Source organism: Mustela nivalis (genome assembly GCF_964662115.1).
Source record: "Mustela nivalis genome assembly, chromosome: 2".
NCBI classification, from domain to species: Eukaryota; Metazoa; Chordata; class Mammalia; order Carnivora; family Mustelidae; genus Mustela; species Mustela nivalis.
The window spans coordinates 91713314-91732442 of record NC_139021.1 but is presented as its reverse complement, the minus strand read 5'-3'; the positions used below and the strand labels follow the sequence as shown (position 1 = coordinate 91732442).

At 41.4% G+C, this 19129-nt stretch overlaps 1 pseudogene across 1 annotated transcript in view; it reads right to left on the bottom strand.

The window, feature by feature from the left end:
• LOC309859311 (myomegalin-like) overlaps nt 1-19129 on the bottom strand; it is a 66640-nt pseudogene that overhangs the window by 37329 nt on the left and 10182 nt on the right. Inside the window, exons 2-5 of the transcript XR_014316658.1 lie at nt 11129-11214; nt 5297-5304; nt 3266-3698; nt 2236-2428 (exon numbers count right to left, since the gene is read on the bottom strand). The product of XR_014316658.1 is annotated as a myomegalin-like (transcript). The remainder of the gene's footprint in view (nt 1-2235; nt 2429-3265; nt 3699-5296; nt 5305-11128; nt 11215-19129) is intronic.

The window sequence follows — 19129 nt, the reverse complement described above, 5'->3', positions numbered from 1 at the left end:
AGAGAATTGATTCCATCTACTATAGCACCAAGAGCCATATCTGGGAATAAACCTAACCAAAGAGGTAAAGGGTGTGTACTCAAGGAACTACAGAACTCACATGAAAGAAATCAAAGAAAACACAAAAAGATGGAAGACTATACCATGCTCATGGATCAGAAAAATAAACATTGCAAAAATGTCTATACTGCCTAGAGCAATCTATAATTTCAATGCCATTCCAATTAAAATTCCACCAGCATTTTTCAAAGAGCTGGAGCAAATAATCCTAAAATTTGTATGGAATCAGAAAAGATGCCAAATTTGCTAAGGAAATGTTGAAAAAGAAAAACAAAACCGGGGCATCACATTGCCTAATTTCAAGTTTTACTACAAAGTTGTGATCACCAGGACAGCATGGCACTGGCATAAAAACAGACACATAGACCAGTAGAACAGAGTAGAGAGCTCAGATATGGACCCTCAACTCTACGAGCAAATAATCTTCGACAAAGCAGGAAAAAATATCCAGTGGAAAAAAGACAGACTCTTCAATAAATGGTGCTGGGAAAATTGGACAGCTATATGTAGAAGAATGAAATTCGACCATTCTCTTACACTGTACACAAAGGTAAACTCAAGATGGACAAAAGACCTCAATGTGTGCAGGAATCCATCAGAATCCTAGAGGAGAACATAGGAAGTAGCCTCTTTTATATCAGCCACAGCAACATCTTTCAAGATATGTCTCCAAAGGCAAAGGAAATAAAAGTGAAAATGAATTTTGGGGACTTAATCAGCATCAAAATCTTCTGCACAGCAAAGGAAACAGTCAACAAAACAATGAGGCAACCCACGGAATGGGAGAAGATATTCGCAAATGACAGTACAGACAAAAGGTTGATATCCAGGATCTATAATGAACTCCTCAAACTCAACACACACAAAACAGATAATCATATCAAAAAATGGGCAGAAGACATGAACAGACACTTCTCCAATGAAGACATGCAAATGGCTAAGAGACACATGGAAAAATGTTCATCATCACTAGCCATCAGGGAGATTCAAATCAAAATCACATTGAGATACCACCTTACACCAGTCAGAATGGCCAAAATTAACAAAACAGTAAATAATGTGTGTTGGAGAGGGTGTGGAAAAAGGGGAACCCTCTTACACTGTTGGTGGGAATGCAAGTTGGTGCAGCCACGTTGGAAAACAGTGTGTAGATTCCTTAAGAAATTAAAAATAGAGCTTCCCTATGACCCTGCAGTTGCACTACTGGGTATTTACCCCAAAGATACAGATGTAGTGAAAACAAGAGCCATCTGTACCCCAATGTTCATAGCAGCAATGGCCACGGTCACCAAACTGTGGAAAGATGCCCTTCAACAGATGAATGGATAAGGAAGATGTGGTACATATACACTATGGAGTATTATGCCTCCATCAGAAAGGATGAATACCCAACTTTTGTATCAACATGGACGGAACTGGAAGAGATTATGCTGAGTGAAATAAGTCAAGCAGAGAGAGTCAATTATCATATGATTTCACTTATTTGTGGAGCATAACAAATAGCATGGAGGACATGGGGTGATGGAGAGGAGAAGGGAGTTGAGGGAAATTGGAAAGGGAGGTGAACCGTGAGAGACTATGGACCCTGAAAAACAACCTGAGGGTTTTGAAGGGGTGGGGGTGGGAGGTTGGGGAACCAGGTGGTGGGTATAGGGAAGGGCACAGATTGCATGGAGCACTGGGTGTGGTGAAAAAAAACAATGAATACTGTTACACTGAAAACAAGTTAAAAAATTAATTAAAAGTAAACAAAATTCTGAAGCTGAATTAGACACATCTCATGTGCTCCATAAGCATTTCAATCACCATAGGAGGTTCTAGGAGAAAGCATGGATTCTAAACCAACATTGATGGTATATTTTTGAAGAATGTGATTTGGTACCAAGAGGAGGAGAGAAACTATCAGTATATGTTGAGGGATGTAAAGCACTTTACTGACTATAGCAAAAATCAGCAAACCTAGATGTTAGCCTATTTCTTTCCTATATGCTTACTGCAAACTTGCTTTGTTTTTTTATTCTTCTCTTCCAGGTGCTAAAACTGAAGTTAAATAACCATTTCCACAATTCTAGGACCCTGGTCAGGATTAAATTTGTTTTGAGGTTGGGGAAGAAAAGGGAAGTCTACAAGAAGCACGTAGACAGATGTCTTAGTGATGGTGAACCTAAGACTTACTAAGCATGACTCTGTATTTCTCCAGCTGGTTGGCCTGGGCAAAGACTGTGGCTTCTGATATCAGCAGTTTCTCCTGGAAGTCCTGGTAGCATTGTCTGCACTGGGCCAGCTGGGAGTGCAGGTGCTTGGTGGATCCAGGAAGGCTAAATTCTGATGGAATCCCATGGTCTCGGGCCTGGGGCCAGTTATTCACCTGTGAAAAGAGCCAGCATAGGGACAAGGCAGTAACAGTCCTGGGCAGTCCTGGCCCCGTCCCTTTCTGACCCCCTGTGGACTATATTCATGGGTTTATCCCAGCATTCCTCAATCCCTTTGGTAGTGGCTTGCTTTCCAGCTCCAAGCTCCTGCAGAGCTAGGATAATGTTTTATTCATCTCTGTATTTTCAGCACAAAGTACAGTGCCACTAGAGTCCACTGAGGGGCTCTAAGTAAAGGTTGGAGCGGTTAAAGAGAGGAGAGGTAGAAACCTCTCATCTATCCTCATGCTCCTGTCGCAGCCTTGTCCTCCACTCCCCCCAGCCCAAATCCTCTCTAGTCTCCATTTAATCAATAGTCAGCAAAGGATCCCAACAGCCCAATCCTGTGGCCCATGAACAGACACCTAGGATGGGCTGTGATGAAAATGGCCGTGATACAGAGATGTCATTACACACCACTTGTTAGGGCTTTTTTAAGTCCCAAGCATCCCTATATGGCATCCTATTGAAATGACCTGTTTTATGCCATCTTTCCCCACCACACTGCCGACTTAAGGGCAGGTCTTTCTGCCTGCTGCCCAATGCCTAGTGTGCCATATGGAAAATGAAACACTATTTATGAAAAATTAATTACCCAAGTAATGTTTGTGAGACAATGTTATAAAAGCTTTTCCAAGGGCTGAATGTGTGAGGAATACTATTTCCGTTGCTTTTGCAGCAAAGAAGCCCTTCCCTCAGTCCTTCTGACCCATAGAGCAGAACTGTTTTAGGAAAAAACTGTTACCTCCAGGCCTTCTCCACAGGTCTCTATTTTCATCCAAACCCACACTTACTTGATGGCCATCCACGGCAAGGCAACCCCAAGGTCAAGACTCTGGGGTCTGGGGCAGGGCCTTATGGTCACGGGCTCCTCTCCGGCATTGGGGTTTCTCAGGAGAACAGACCAGCTCTGTGTTCACTCTGTCGATCTCCCGGGCCAGGTGTGCAAGGAGCTCTGGGCTAAGCTTACTGTTCCCGTCCTTGCTGTTTAGCATGAGCTGTTCTTTGAGGAGGCTGATGATGTTGTGGGCATTCTTCAGTTTTCCCCGCAGCTTTCTGAATTCAGCCTGAAGGCTATTCTCATTCAGACTCCCTCTGGCTACCACAGTTTCCATTGCCACCTGGCCCTTCTCCTTGACTTCCTCAATCTCCCATCCATCAGACATTGCTTCTCCCATCTGCTCTTTCAGCTCTGCATTCTTAAGGCAAAGGCTAAGCATGGTGTTCCTGCAGGAAACACAATACACACCATGAGGGAGTGGCTCCTCTCTCGGCCTCATTTCCTGTAGTCCCCATCTCAGCCCATCAGAGACTCAGAGACACCCCAAAGCAGGAAGCCACCTCAGAGACAGACAAGGGCTCCCTTATTGGATAGACTCAGGAGGAGAGACTCCCACATTATCACAGCTACTTGGTGGCAACACAGTCCCTAAAATTCTTGGATTCAACACACATGGTCTAGTTGTCTTTACCCTGGTCATCAAGCCTCATGTTCATTTTTTTTTTTAAGATTTTATTTATTTGAGATAGAGAGAGAATGAGAGCATAAGTAGTAAGTATTGGCAGAGGCAGAAGGAGAGGAAGAGGGAGAAACAGGCACCCATTGAGCAGGGAGCTGGATGCAGGACTTGATCCCAGAACCTGGGATCATGGCCCAAGTCAAAAGCAGATGCTGAGCTGACTGAGCTACCCAGGTGCCCACTCAGCCTCATGTTCTACTTTTCACTGGTCTCTGGAATAAACAAAGGTACTTACAGTGTTAAGAAAAACAAAAAAAGAATAAGAAAGACCTTTCCTGGGACAGATTTATTATGGGTTCTACAATTCTATTAATTATCATTGGTCGATTTTCAACCACTGTATGAGAAATTGAGACCTAGGAAAACAAGAAATAAATAATACCAATCAGAACTACCATCAAATATACTTCTGTAGTTATTTGCTCTTTTGACAGATCATCTTCATGAGGTCAGGGACCCTTCCTATTCTGTTCACCCTGTATCCCCAGAGCCTCCACAGTGCCTGCCACATAAAACATGCTTACTTGTAGAAGACATAAAATGGATAAACAACTAATTTTCACCAAGACATTCTAGACTCTATCCTTTCTTCACACCTATCCCTTTGCCAGGGTTGGATGGAAGTTTTAAAAAACAACAACAACAACAACATTGCTTTAACAAGGCAATTCATTTAAATAGGTAGTTTGCTTAACCTCTTCAAGCCTCAGTCGCCTTTTATATGAAATAAGGGTAACTCATACCTAGTAGAGCCACTGGTTGCTTAAATGGAATTGCATATATTGTCTAGTCAGTTCAGGGTCTCCACAGCTGCCAGGCTTTTCCCCAAGGCCACACTGATGAGCTGAAATATAATCATAATTTAAAGAAGTTAGGTCATGAGAGACAATCCAAGAGGAACATCAGATTGCAAAGGCAGCCATTAATGGGAACAAAAAAGCCCTAAAATGAGCTCACCCTAAGGACTTCCTTAGCCATAAGGGCCCTCGAGACTGGTCTGGATGGGGAGGACACGAGAGAGCCAGTGTTCAGAACTGCCGCCATGGGCAGGAAGAGCCGCATCCAGATGTGGGTGAGAAAAAAAAAAAAACACAAGCCCATCATAAATAAAAACCCAATGCAAACAATTGAGGTTTACACAGGACCAGAGTGTGGATGCTGATTTCTTCTCTCCCTGGAGAAACGAGTCTCCTGAGAGGCTTCTTACAAGACAGGAAACTTCCTTGACGCCATAATATCCAAGTCCTCGACTATAAAAATCTCAGCTTGAGACACCAGCTCTCGAGCCTAAGGCCAAGCCTGCACCTCATACCCTAAAAAGGAAGAATGAGACAGGAGGCACTCAGCCACAGGTAAAACAACAGCTTAATTTCACTGGCAGCAGGAGAATCACACCCCATAACTACGGAGAAGTTAAAGTGAGGTCACCTGCCCACTTGTTGCTTATCACTCTTGCGCTGATGCTGACAGGCAAACTCTGTCTACAAATTGAAGTACCTGAGGAGAAAACAAGATGGAAACAACCTCCCAACACCTTTTTATGTTCCGTGGATACTCCTAAAGTTACTCTTCAGTGTGTCAACTCAAAATCATGTAGCTTTTCCTGTAATGAGAATTTTTTAAAGACTTTCTTGTTGTTCATTTTGGGTTCCTCTCCAGTTTCCCCCACACTCTTAAAAGTATAGAAACCAAAACCTGAGTATGAAAACCCACTCTGTGTGTGACTAAGTATTTTTGTGCAAGGGTTTCTTGTCCATCCATCCAATATTAATCTTAATATATCCCAATGCTATGTTGCTTTTTTCTCCTCTCGGTGACTGCACTTTGGGGTTCTACTTAGCTTCGGGTCTATGTTGACCTCCCAATTTCCCACCTCTGTCCCACAGCTATTTTGGGCTCATGCTGTATCTTTTATCTGTATTAACAGTGTGGCTTGTACTTGTCACTGGTAAATTCGTTCTGGCTATCCAGAATAATTTCTCAATGATCAAAGTCTTCAAAATATTTTATTTGCATCTTCATAAATCAAGTAGTAGCCACTCGATTGGGCACGATTTGTAGAATTAATTACATGCTTTATACCCTCATTCAGGTCACAAATATATAGAACAGAACAGGGCCTGGAGCTGCTTAAATAGAACAATGACTGACAGAGCTGCTTGGCCTGGCACAAAGCCACAGACTTCTGCTTGTAGTGGAGCTCAGTAAGACCTAGGCTGCATGGGTGGAGTTGATTCACAGCATTAATTTGCCAGTAGCACAGCCACTGAGGTTGCAAAAAAAAGAATGAAGAAAGATGCGTAGACAAAGCTGCTCATTTCCCAGGACTTCCTTGAGTTCTGAACCTGACTTTTGCTTCTTTTGTTCTCCTACCAGTCTCAGTTTGGTTGGTCTATCTCCACATGTGCCATCAAGCACTTGAGACAAAATAAAGGGGGACTGGATAAAACCACTTTTTAAAATTTAGGACCTCAACCCCTCATTTAAACTATGAGATGTTACATTTCTATATAAACCCTTTTCAATGAACTTAACTAAAATAAACATTGGCAGGGCACCTCGGTGGCTGTCAGTTAAGCATTTGCCTTCAGCCTCAGATCTTAATCTCAGTGTCCTGGGACTGAGTCCCACATTGGGCTTCCTGCTCAGTGGGGAATCTGCTTCCCTCCTGCCCCTGTCCCTGTTTGTGCTCTCTCTCTCAAATAAATAAAACCTCTAAAAAATAAATAAATAAACATTACCATCAGCTTTGAATATGGGCACTTTATTCTTCACTAAAACCTAAGTGTTGTTTCTCTTTAAAAATAACAACTCACTTTGGGGCTTCTGGGTGGTTCAGTCAATCAAGTGTCTGCCTTTGGTTCAGTTCATGATCCCAGAGTCCTGGGATGGAGCTCCTCATTGGGCTTCCTGCTCAGCAGGGAGTCTGATTGTCCCTCTCCCTCTACCCCTGTTCATGCTCTCTCTCTCTCAAATAAATCTTTAAAAATAATTTCATCTTAATGATATATTTTTTTTAAGTGGGCTCCATACCCAGGGAGGAGCACAATATGGGGCCTGAACTCATGACCTGGAGAACAAGACCTCAGCTGAGATCAAGACCTGGATGCCCAAGTAACTGACTGAGTCACCCAGGTGCCCCATCTATATGTATATATTTTTAAACTGCCTTCTCAGTGCTTGTTACTTTCACTGATTTAAATACACCTACTTTCTTTAAAAATAAAAAATAAAGAACCACAGAATGTCAATACCAGAAAGGACCTGAAGGTACACCTAGTCTAATTTCCCACTTTAAAATTAAGAAATAGAGCTATGATTTGCTTCCCAGCTAATTTGGGTTCTGTGTCAGAGGAAGCTTGCTTTAGGCTAACTTATCTTTAAAATTGAAATGTAAATGCATGAAAAATGACTCAGAATCTAGCTTCTTAATCAGTTTTTCTTGCTCATCTATGGAAAGTTGACATTTCTATATGTTTTCCCAAATAAAACCCCAGGGCTTTCAGTATGTGTGGTGTTAGTATGAATCCTTTAGGCCTATTGTTAATTATATCTCATACAGGATCCTCCCCACTGGCCAGTTCCTAATTCATTTGTTCTATTGCTTCCATGGTATAATTAAGCCTCTTTTTGTGTGCTGCATTTCCTTTTACCCTACCGAAATTCATATGCAAGTCTGATCTCCTGTTTGAATTGCATTGTTTTGTTTTTAGCCTATGACATATTTTTCACAATGTAAAGCAGTTCTCACACATGTGAAAAGCATTAATGATTTTTTTAAGTCCTTCACATGACATCTACTGACTTTTTTCTCCTTCATTGCATTTGATACTTGATAACTTTTTTTCTGTTGCACACATTCAAATGAAGAAAGTCAATGCTTGATTCATTTCACAAGCATTTCCTAGTTATTTATTAAAGACCTTACGTTTGCTTGAGAATGGATTTTGTGGGAGATACCTGGGGGAAATTACCAACATAGCCAGATCTGAGACTTCCAGATGTGAACGAGACTAAAAATAAGGATGAAGCAACTTGTTTTGGCCAAAAGATAGCTCTTACCTTGGAAGGAACACAATGTGAGATGTGTTTGTTAGGGTAAATATGTGTATACCTGAGGTAGGAAGGTAGCTTGGTGTTGAATAAAGTTTACCTTTCAAGGATGTGGTAAAGAGGAACCCAGAGATTAACTGTAAGAGACTATTTCACCAGAAACCAGCAAACACAGTTTTGAGAATCTGGACACAACAGTTATGGCAAAACAAGCCTTATTTATTTGGCAGCCAGACAGTCACGCCCTCAAAGTCCAGGAAAGCTGAAGTGAATTTACAATGATTTCATAAACCAAGGTTCCTCCTACCCAAAACTAGACATTGATTTTTTTCTAGTTTATCATTATTTTAATAGAGAACATTAAAATATAACATAGTGATACAAAAATATATTTAACATGTTGACATGACCCTATGGCCAAGATGGAGCCATTCCTGTCTGAGGGTGTCACATAAGCAGACTGAAACTTAGATAACTTTCTGTCCCTGGAAATGCTTTACTTTTTCTTTTTTTTTTTAATTATTTTTTTTACTTTTTCAGCATAACAGTATTCATTATTTTTGCACCACACCCAGTGCTCCATGCAATCCGTGCCCTCTCCTATATCCACCGCCTGGATCCCCCAACCTCCCACCCCCCACCCCTTCATAACCCTCAGATTGTTTTTCAGAGTCCATAGTCTCTCATGGTTCACCTCCCCTTCCAATTTCCCTCAACTCCCTTCTCCTCTCCATCTCCCCTTGTCCTCCATGCTATTTGTTATGCTCCACAAATAAGTGAAACCATATGATAATTGACTTTCTCTGCTTGGCTTATTTTCAAGGAAAGGTGATGGAAAGAAAATTACACTTACCAAAGATAGTCCATATACACTATGGAGTATTATACCTCCATCAGAAAGGATGAATATCTAACTTTTGTAGCAACATGGACGGGACTGGAAAAGATGATGCTGAGTGAAATAAGTCAAGCAGAGAGAGTCGATTATCATATGGTTTCACTTATTTGTGGAGCATAGTAAATAGCATGGAGGACATGGAGAGTTAGAGAGGAGAAGGGAGTTGGGGAAAATTGGAAGGGGAGATGAACCATGAGAGACTATGGACTCTAAAAAACAATCTGAGGGGTTTGAAGTGGTGGTGGGGGGGTGGGAGGTTGGGGTACCAGGTGGTGGGTATTATAGAGGGCACGGATTGCATGGAGCACTGGGTGTGGTGAAAAAATAATTAATACTGTTATGCTGAAAATAAATAAAAAATAAATTTAAAAAAAATTAAAAGGAAAAAAAAGATATTCTCTATCCAGCATGTATATAAATTTGTCTATCATGAGCCCTATCCAAAGACTAACAAATAATTTATTAAGTATCTCTGCCAAGTAATAGGACAGCCATTGCAAGGGAAATACACTTGCCCTAATGCAAAAGGTTTAGTTTAGTCCAGGGTTGAACTGACCTTTTCAAAATGTGATCTGGTCATTTGCCCCATACTAGGCTATAGGAGGGAAGGTTTAGGAAGGAATAACTTTACAAACCAGTTTGCCTACAACTGAGAACTAGAGTGAAGGACTCACATGACTACTCATCGTTAAGATCGTGTCACTCAGAATCTGGTTGTCTTCACATCTGTGTCCCTGGTTCACTTTTTCTGGAGCTAATCCTGTCCACAGCAGCAATAACCACATGACCAGCTGATACCCCAATCTAAATCTTAGAATGGACATTTGCTTATCTTGCAGATCCCTCTCTTCTCCCCAGAGCCCCTCAGTGACTTTAAGGAGTGAGAGGCAGAGGGATCTGACCGGAGAGGCAATATTGTACATAATTAAAGTCACAAGCATTGGTTAGGAGAACTTAGGAGAAGCTTTTCAAGGAAAAGGAGAAGTGGAATTCATGCAAGAATTTAAGGGAGAAGTATGGGTCAGGTACAGCTAGAGCAATAAATAAAAAGGGGATCTTGGGAGAAGGAGAAGAAATGGTGTTAAGGATGTGAGGTATCCCAGATAGCCAACTACTCATGTCCTCAAGAGCCAAAGAGATGTCCAATGAGATTTGAGGAATGCTCATGTATGTTCTTTTTGTTGGTCTCCTCTTTTTCTTATGCAGGAGGTATAGAGGCAGATCCAGAACACCTCATTTTCCCAGCAGTTTCTCTAATAGCTCCAAGGAAGCTAAAACTGGAAAAGCCCTGCTACTCATGCAGAAGGACAGATACCAAATGATCTGTTTTCTCCTTAATAACTCTGAGACTCACAGGCACAGTCTATGTAGGAGGTGTAATTACTAAGTGTCACTGGGCAAGGTGGAGACACACAGGAGTGCCAGCGAGTGCACTGGGATCACTGTCAGTGACTTAATCTCTGAGGTCCAAGGCTTTCAACTTTGGAGCTTGCAAACTGCTGGTTGTACCTTCAGTGATGGCTGGTATGAACAGTATTTCAGCCCTGGGTACCAAGTACTGAGGTTTGATAGAAGCTTGCTCTTAAAGTGTCACCTGCTGGTCACTGATGTGTCCCAACCTGGGTGGTCTGTCAGGTTGTCCAACAGACTTCTCTTTTGTGTAACGAGATTTCACCAAGACAGAGATCCCTGCTTTGGAAGCATTTCCGATTCCCTTGGAGGTTCTCAGCACTTTCCTGAAGTGGATTTTAGGCCTGCCACCTCCCCCAGCAGCCCTCCAAAGACTTCCTGTCTTCTGTGGTGTGTTTTGGATACAAAAACCCAAGAGGGGAACTGTCCATGGTCTTGTTGTACGTAAACATTCTTCTGGGCAAGGTGGAGACACACAGGAGTGCCAGCGAGTGCACTGGGATCACTGTCAGTGACTTAATCTCTGAGGTGGGAAGGAGGAGCAAGCGATAGAAAGGCGGGGGAGAAAAGGTGGATTGGAAAGTAAAGTAGAGTGAGGATAGGGGTTGGCTGGCAACGTGGCTGGGAAGCTCAAGGAGGGCAGAAAGAAGACTGGGAAGTGGTTTTATAAAAAGATAGCTTCTTACTCTAAGCTTACAAGGGCTGCAGGAGACTACCAGACCCCAAAGGGCTATGAGCCTGCCACCCTGGAAACCCAGAACCTGACTTGGACTTACTTGCTGGCTACTGTGTGCAGCTTCCTCCTCGATGCTATCTGTGAACTTGGTGCTAGCGTCTTCAGTATTGCCCCCTGAAGCTGCACCTGGAAGTGAGTCAAGAAGAGAAAGGTGATTTCCTTCACAGGTGGCTTTCAGACAGCAGCTAAAATTACACTTTTTGCCATCTGCCTCTGATTTCTTCCTTTCCCATATGTATGGCCCTGTAGCCAGCAGGACTGAAGGTGGAACCACTGTGCCAAATCTGCAGAAAAGACTTATATCACTGATGCTTTCTAATATTTAAGCTTAAGCCTTAAAACATTCACTGAGTTTGACTGCACAGACCTGTACCTAAGGAGCTGGCTGTTAGATAGAGTGGTTATCCCCTCACCTATTTCCAGAAAGCCTGAACTATTTCCTGTCCTGCCAGCCTGGCTATGTAACAACTTTGTCTTTTGAAACATGGGCCCAACATGACTAACCTTTTCTCCACCATTGAGTACTGAGTGGGTCCCTGATTAAAGGATACCTGCTTTTCTCATCCTTTTCCATCTCTGAGGTCATGGGGTGGCCATATCTTTGAGGCATACCCCTCTAGGGGCTGTATATTCTACAGAAGCTCAGGACTAGTCAAAACTCAAGGCACAGAATGGTTTTGGTGTTTCCTAATTCCTTCTTTTATCCTCCCCTTCTCTCTCAAACTCTTGTTCAATGCCCGCAGCATCTTTTGCCTGAATGGTTTCTTATAGTTCTTATACTTCCAAGTGAGTTTTTATTCATTGTTTTGTTTCTTAAAGATGGACACAGTCATCTGAGGACAAAAACATCTGCGTCTTGCACTAAGGGAGGAACAATAGCTGCAGTTTGTAGTCTGGGCAAAGATCTGAGACACTGTTGACTGATAGAACTTTTTGTAATTCTATGCATGTGCTGCCCAATGCAGTAGACACATGTGGTTACTGAGCACTCAAAATGGGCTAAGGTGATTGAGGAACTATTTTTTTTAATTCAAATTTAAATTCAGCTAGGCACACAGGGCTCATGGCCACCATATTGGACAGAACAAAGCTGGGGCATTTCTTCCTCTTAATATCGTTATAATAAAAGACTGTCCACCCAATTTTAGATTAAAACCTGTGGCCCACATTACTGATTTCTTCTGAAGTTGGGGGAATTTATGATGGTTAATTCATTTTAACACCAAAGAAAATCTACCATGACAATCCCCGTGTCTACAGAACAGGTCTTAAAGAAACTGCCTAAGTTAGAGAAAGCTGAGATTTCATTCAAATTCTGGCCTTAGCAACCAACCTATTAAAACTCCTCTTCTAGGCACTGAGTAACCTGTGTCTGAAAGAGATTAAATGGTTTGTCCACAGTTACACAGATAGTACTGACAAGAGCTCTGCCAAGAAATCAGGTCTCTGGACTTTCAGACAGAGGCAACTCCCTGCTCCTTCTGGTGACAAATCAGATCTTTATCTTTGCTTCTTCCTCCACGACCAAAGAACCTACTCCTGAGCTCAGATATCCATGGATAAATAATGAGCATCCACTATCCTCTCTTCAGATAAGGTGAACAGGTCCATCTCACATCTTCATTCCATCTCCTGTCATCTGCAAGTTCATGCCAGAGCATTTGTAATGACCCAGGCCAATCTTATTAAAGTACTGAAAGGTAGTAAGTATGTTGCCCTAACAATCAAATCTTATGACTCATCCCATGATTGTTGTATTAATGTTGGACCAAGTTCCTGTGCCCTGTTCAATAATGTCCTACCTATAAGAGGTAACTCCACCACTCAGATCATTAGGGAGTTCTTGGAAGACATTGCACAAGAGGGATTTCCAATACTTACTCTTTCAAACCAGCCCCAGAATCATCTCATTCACAAAGGTAATTGCAGAGAGATGGATGAACAGACTCCCTAAGCTTTGGCAACTCACTGAAATCCAGGATGCTAATTCACTTGTGGACATCCATATCTTACTATGCTTATTTAGGAAAATCATTCCCTGTACAACAGTAGAGATCAGAATCTTTTATTTTTTCCTTGTAAAGGAAATGAATGTCTCACTCAATGACAGATTGAGAAAGCATGGTTCTCACATTGCTTCTCCTCTGAGCTTCAGACTAGAGAATGTGCCTGTGGTTGAAGAAAACTCAGCTGGATGAGTTGAACTCATCTCCATTATTAATCTTGAGGGCTTGTGTGGCCACACTGCCCTACATCCCAGGGGGATTCCTGGGCTAGGTTCCAGGAGTAAGGTTAAGGGACGATTGGAAAAAGTGACTGTCACTGGTCTTAAAGGCTTTCATCTCACATGTTCTGCCCTCTACTTACCTTTTGGCCTTTCTGATGCCATGCATACATTTTTAGAAAATGTTCTCTCTGCAGTTGACTCAGGGCCCCAAACCATGGTTTTGACTTCATCTGGAGTTAAATGGAGACAAAGTAAGCATGCCCATTTCATCCCAACGTTCTACTACATAGGAGTTTTGCTTTCTTCATTTGTTTTTAGCTAGTTTAGTCTGGTATAGTTCCTTTAGGGAAATTTCAACAGTTGCTCATCCTTTTACCAATTTGAATTAGAATGCTGAAGGCTGTAAGGGGAGGGAGCTAGAATAAAGTTGAAAAAGTTTTATAGAAAAAATTGAAATGAGTAAACTATTCCACATAAAGCCCTGTAGGTTTGCACTAGACACCTTTGTTACCATTTTTTTTTTAATCAATGACAGTAATTTCTCTTTTTTGAGGGAATACCCTTTTCTAAGCTTTTACAAAGCAACAAAATGCTATCTTCCAAACTAACTGGTGATGTTCTAAATTTCTGATTTAAATCTACTATACATTATATTGGTGCACCTACTGCTTATTATTTTAGATACTCTGAAAAGTAAGAGTCTATCACTTCAAATTTAACTTTTTTTTTAGCCTTTGATGGTTGTTCCCAAATTGTGGTTTTTGAAAATTTCTACATTCAGATCCAAACTCCCTTTTAGATTTAGAAAATTATCCTTCACGACCTTACTTGATAAAGTACACAGAAATAAAATACTGTAGATCCTTCTGTGAAAATTTAAGTGTCATGCACATGTATTCTTTTAATCATTGAAACAGAAATGGATAGTTTTGTGGAGATTTTAAAATTGAGGAATGCATTAATTATTAAGAATATGGACCCTGGAGCCCAACTGTCTGGGTTTTGTATCTGCTTCTTGATTGCACTTATCTGCACTTCCTTACTTATGAATTTCCATTTTCCCCAACGGGAGGCTTGAAGTAACACTTTCTGGTCTCTCTGCTTCACAGAACAGTTGAAAAAATAGAGTTGTCAGTAAAGTAAGATGAATTCTTTTGGATGGGTGTTTTACAAATAGGATTCATCATTAGTACATTATAACTGTCTTAAAACTCCATCATGCGTAAATAAGCCTTAGAGGAAAAATCATAGACTGTTAATTCTTCAGTAATGAGCCCTAACTGGGTTTTGACAAGACCATTTTCTCTAAATTCTACTCTACGGTCATTATTGTTTCCCCTTTAAGCTATTTTTATTCAACCAACAGGAAAGAAGTGGTATTTCCCACATAGTTACTCAGAATGTAGCAGAAATCCTATTTGACTAATTTTGAAAGGGGATTCAAAGAACAGAAATTGTACAGCATGAGTAAGCTTGTGGTGCAAAACCCCTGGCTGGTCTTCCCCTGAGAACTAAGCTCTCATACCAGATGCTCTGGGCCATCTCACCTTCACTCTTAGGCACCTGCCCTGTGCTCATTATTTTTGAGGAAATTGGAAGGGTAGGTGAACCATGAGAGACTATGGACTCTGAAAAACAATCTGAGGGTTTTGAAGGGGTGGGGGGGTGGGAGGTTGGGGGAACCAGGTGGTAGGTATTAGAGAGGGCACAGATTGTATGGACCACTGGGTGTGGTGCAAAAACAATGAATACTGCTATGCTGAAAAGAAATTAAAGAAAAAAATGAGAATTATTGCATGTTCATGTAATGGACCAACTAATTGTCTCTGACTTAAGTATGATGATATTGTATGATAGAATCCAACAGAAAAGGTTTCCTGTGAAACTCAGCATCCATTCTCTTCAGGACCAAAAAAGAGCTTTAAGGTTTCATATAGTCCTCCATAAGCTTCTGCTGAGCTTCCACTAGACAGATTCTACTCTTGCAACAGAAGTAGCTAGGAAAGAAAACTGGTGTCTGCAGCCCAGCCCCTGCTGTCTGCTGAACCCCTTTGTGGTGTAGCTTGGCCTATAGATGGCAACACATCTCAAGCAGCTTTCTAGCTTGTACTTTATTCAGAAATCAATTTTCCAAGGGACTTATAATTCTGTAATGTCAAGTAGTTCTTCCTGCTCATGGCCTCTTCCCCCCCCCCTCAAAGAATACAAGCAGCAGGCCGTTCCAAGAACATTTAGGGGAAAGCATGACCCACCATAAAACGTTGACTCCTCACACCTCCATCCTGCTTACTACTGCTCTCCTTCAGCAAGGAGAACAACAAAGAGTTTTTAAGGTAAGGGAGTTTATTTCACATTTTGGGGGGAAGAGTAATGCTGTTTCTTTAGTCTCACTTCCTTGAGAGAAGAACAATCCAGGTTTCTTCCTTTTCCCTCCTCTAGTTAAATAAATCACAAAAGCATCCACTCATTCCAGAGTCTTAAATTTGACTTGGATTTTTAGTACTGATTCTCCTATAAGGAAACAAACAAAAAAGACATGAGTTTTCTCTACTTCTCTTCTCATCCATCTTTTCAAGAATGAAACCAAATGGTTACTGTTTGGCCTTTGATACTTTTGTCAGATCAGTAACAATTTTCTGTGTCTCAACTGAAGTAGCTGAAATTCTAACACTTATGTGTTAAAAAGAACACTCTCCACTTCAGCACAGATGTGAACACAGTTTAACATTGAGAGAAATTAATTTCCAGAGAAAAATATACAGCTTATCTGGGTGGGAAAATAGTCCTATAAGTAATCTAATACCAAATTATTGGAGATTTAACATGTCACTTCCTTCTTCATTTAAATTGTTATGAAATCACTTTACTTTTTCTCTATAGCCCTATGATCAAAATTTTAAGTGATGGAAGTAAAACTGCTTTTATTATCAAATTGAATACTTCGTGGAAACAGAAATTCATGACTTTTAGGACATCCTTGTACACACACATGCCTCTAGAGTTTACAGACTGAGAGGCTGGTATTTTAGAGTAACGATTTCGATAATTGCAAATGGAAGCACTACAGACTTATGTTATATACAAAAAGCAAAGCTACATGCATGCACTAGACAATTATGAGTTTTTAAAGGGAATAAAGAAGCTGATTTAGCTCATCTACTTAACACCCCTGTTCTTCGTAAAATTTTCTATCTAAGATTTTCTTGCCAAACTTCCAGTTATACCCATGAGCTTTTGCAAAAAGAAACAGTATATGCGGAGTCAAGATGTCAGAGAAGTAGCAGGCTGAGACTACTTCAGCTAGCCGGAGATCAGCTAGATAGCTTATCTAAAGATTGCAAACACCTGAAAATCAATCAGCAGATCGAAGAGAAGAACAGCAATTCTGGAAACAGAAAAACAACCACTTTCTGAAAGGTAGGACTGGTGGAGAAGTGAATCCAAAGCGACGGGAAAATAGACCCTGGGGGGAGGGCCTGGCTCCCGGAAAGCGGCGGAGCAACAGCGCACAAAATCAGGACTTTTAAAAGTCTGTTCCGCTGAGGGACATCGCTCCAGAGGCTAAACGCGGGCGAAGCCCACGCGGGGTCAGCGTGGCCTCAGGTCCCACAAGGTCACAGAAGGATCGGGGGTGTCTGAGTGTCACAGAGCTTGCGGGTATAGGAACGGGAAAGCCGGCTACAGAGACAGAGCCGACAGTAAGCTCGCAGCTCGGTGTTACCTTGAACCGGTCGCAGGCTCGGTGAGCTCGGAGCGCGGCCGGAGGTCAGGCAGACGGGAGTAACTGGGCGCTGTTCTCTGAGGGCGCACTGAGGAGTGGGGCCCTGGGCTCTCGGCTCCTCCGGGCCGGAAACCAGGAGGCCGCCATTTGTATTCCCGTCCTCCAGAACTCTACGGAAAGCGCTCAGGGAACAAAAGCTCCTGAAAGCAAACCCGAGCGGATTACTCACCCCGGCCCCTGATAAGGGCTGTAAAATTCCGCCTGGGGCAAAGACACTTGAGAATCACTACACCAGGCCCCTCCCCCAGAAGATCAACAAGAAATCCAGCCGAGACCAAGTTCACCTACCAAGGAGTGCGGTTTCAATACCAAGGAGAGCAGCAGAATTCTAGAGGACGAGAAAGCAAAGCACGGAACTCATGGCTTTTTCCCTGTGATTTTGTTTAGGCTTGCAGTTAATTTAATTTTTTTCTTTTTCATTTTTTGGTTTTTTTTCTCGCCTTCTGGTAAAAATTTTTTTTAACTTTTACCTTTCTCTTTTTTAACGTTTTTTAACTAGTTTATCTAATATATATATATTTTGTTTTTTATATTTTTCTTTATTTGTTTTCTTTTTTTGGTAAATTCTTTTCTTTTCTTTTTTATTCTTTCTTCCTTTTTGAACCTCTCTTTATCCCCTTTCTCGCCCCTCACGATTGGGGATCTCTTCGAATATGGTTAAAGCATATTTTCCTGGGGTTGTTGCCACCCTTTTAGTATTTTACTTGCTCCTTCATATACTCTTATCTGGAAAAAATGACAAGACAGAAAAATTCAACGCAAAAAAATGAACAAGAGGCCGTACCGAAGGCTAGGAACCTAATCAATACAGACATTGGTAATATGTCAGATCTAGAGTTCATAATGACAATTCTCAAGGTTCTAGCCGGGCTCGAAAAAGGCATGGCAGATATTAGAGAAACCCTCTCGAGAGATATAAAAGCCCTTTCTGGAGAAATAAAAGAACTAAAATCTAACCAAGTTGAAATCAAAAAAGCTATTAATGAGGTGCAATCAAAAATGGAGGCTCTAACTGCTAGGATAAATGAGGCAGAAGAAAGAATTCGTGATATAGAAGACCAAATGACAGAGAATAAAGAAGCTGAGCAAAAGAGGGACAAACAGCTACTGGACCATGAGGGGAGAATTCGAGAGATAAGTAATACCATAAGATGAAACAACATTAGAATAATTGGGATTCCAGAAGAAGAAGAAAGAGAGAGGGGAGCAGAAGGTATACTGGAGAGAATTATTGGGGAGAATTTCCCCAATATGGCAAAGGGAATGAGCATCAAAATTCAGGAGGTTCAGAGAATGCCCCTCAAAATCAATAAGAATAGGCCCACACCCTGTCACCTAATAGTAAAATTTACAAGTCTCAGTGACAAAGAGAAAATCCTGAAAGCAGCCCGGGAAAAGAAGTCTGTAACATACAATGGTAAAAATATTAGATTGGCAGCTGACTTATCCACAGACACCTGCAGGCCAGAAAGAGCTGGCATGATATTTTCAGAGCACTAAACGAGAAAAACATGCAGCCAAGAATACTATATCCAGCTAGGCTATCATTGAAAATAGAAGGAGAGATTAAAAGCTTCCAGGACAAACAAAAACTGAAATAATTTGCAAACACCAAACCAGCTCTACAGGAAATATTGAAAGGGGTCCTCTAAGCAAAGATAGAGCCTACAAGTGGTAAATCAGAAAGGAACAGAGACCATATACAGTAACAGTCAACTTACAGGCAATACAATGGCCCTAAATTCATATCTCTCAATAGTTACCCTGAATGTTAAGGGGCTAAATGCCCCTGTCAAAAGACACAGGGTATCAGAATGGATAAAAAAACAAAACCCATCTATATGTTGCCTCCAAGAAACTCATTTTAAGCCCGAAGACACCTCCAGATTTAAAGTGAGGGGGTGGAAAAGAATTTACCATGCTAAAGGACATTACAAGAAAGCAGGAGTGGCAATCCTTATATCAGATCAATTAGATTTTAAGCCAAAGACTATAATAAGAGATGAGGAAGGACACTATATCATACTCAAAGG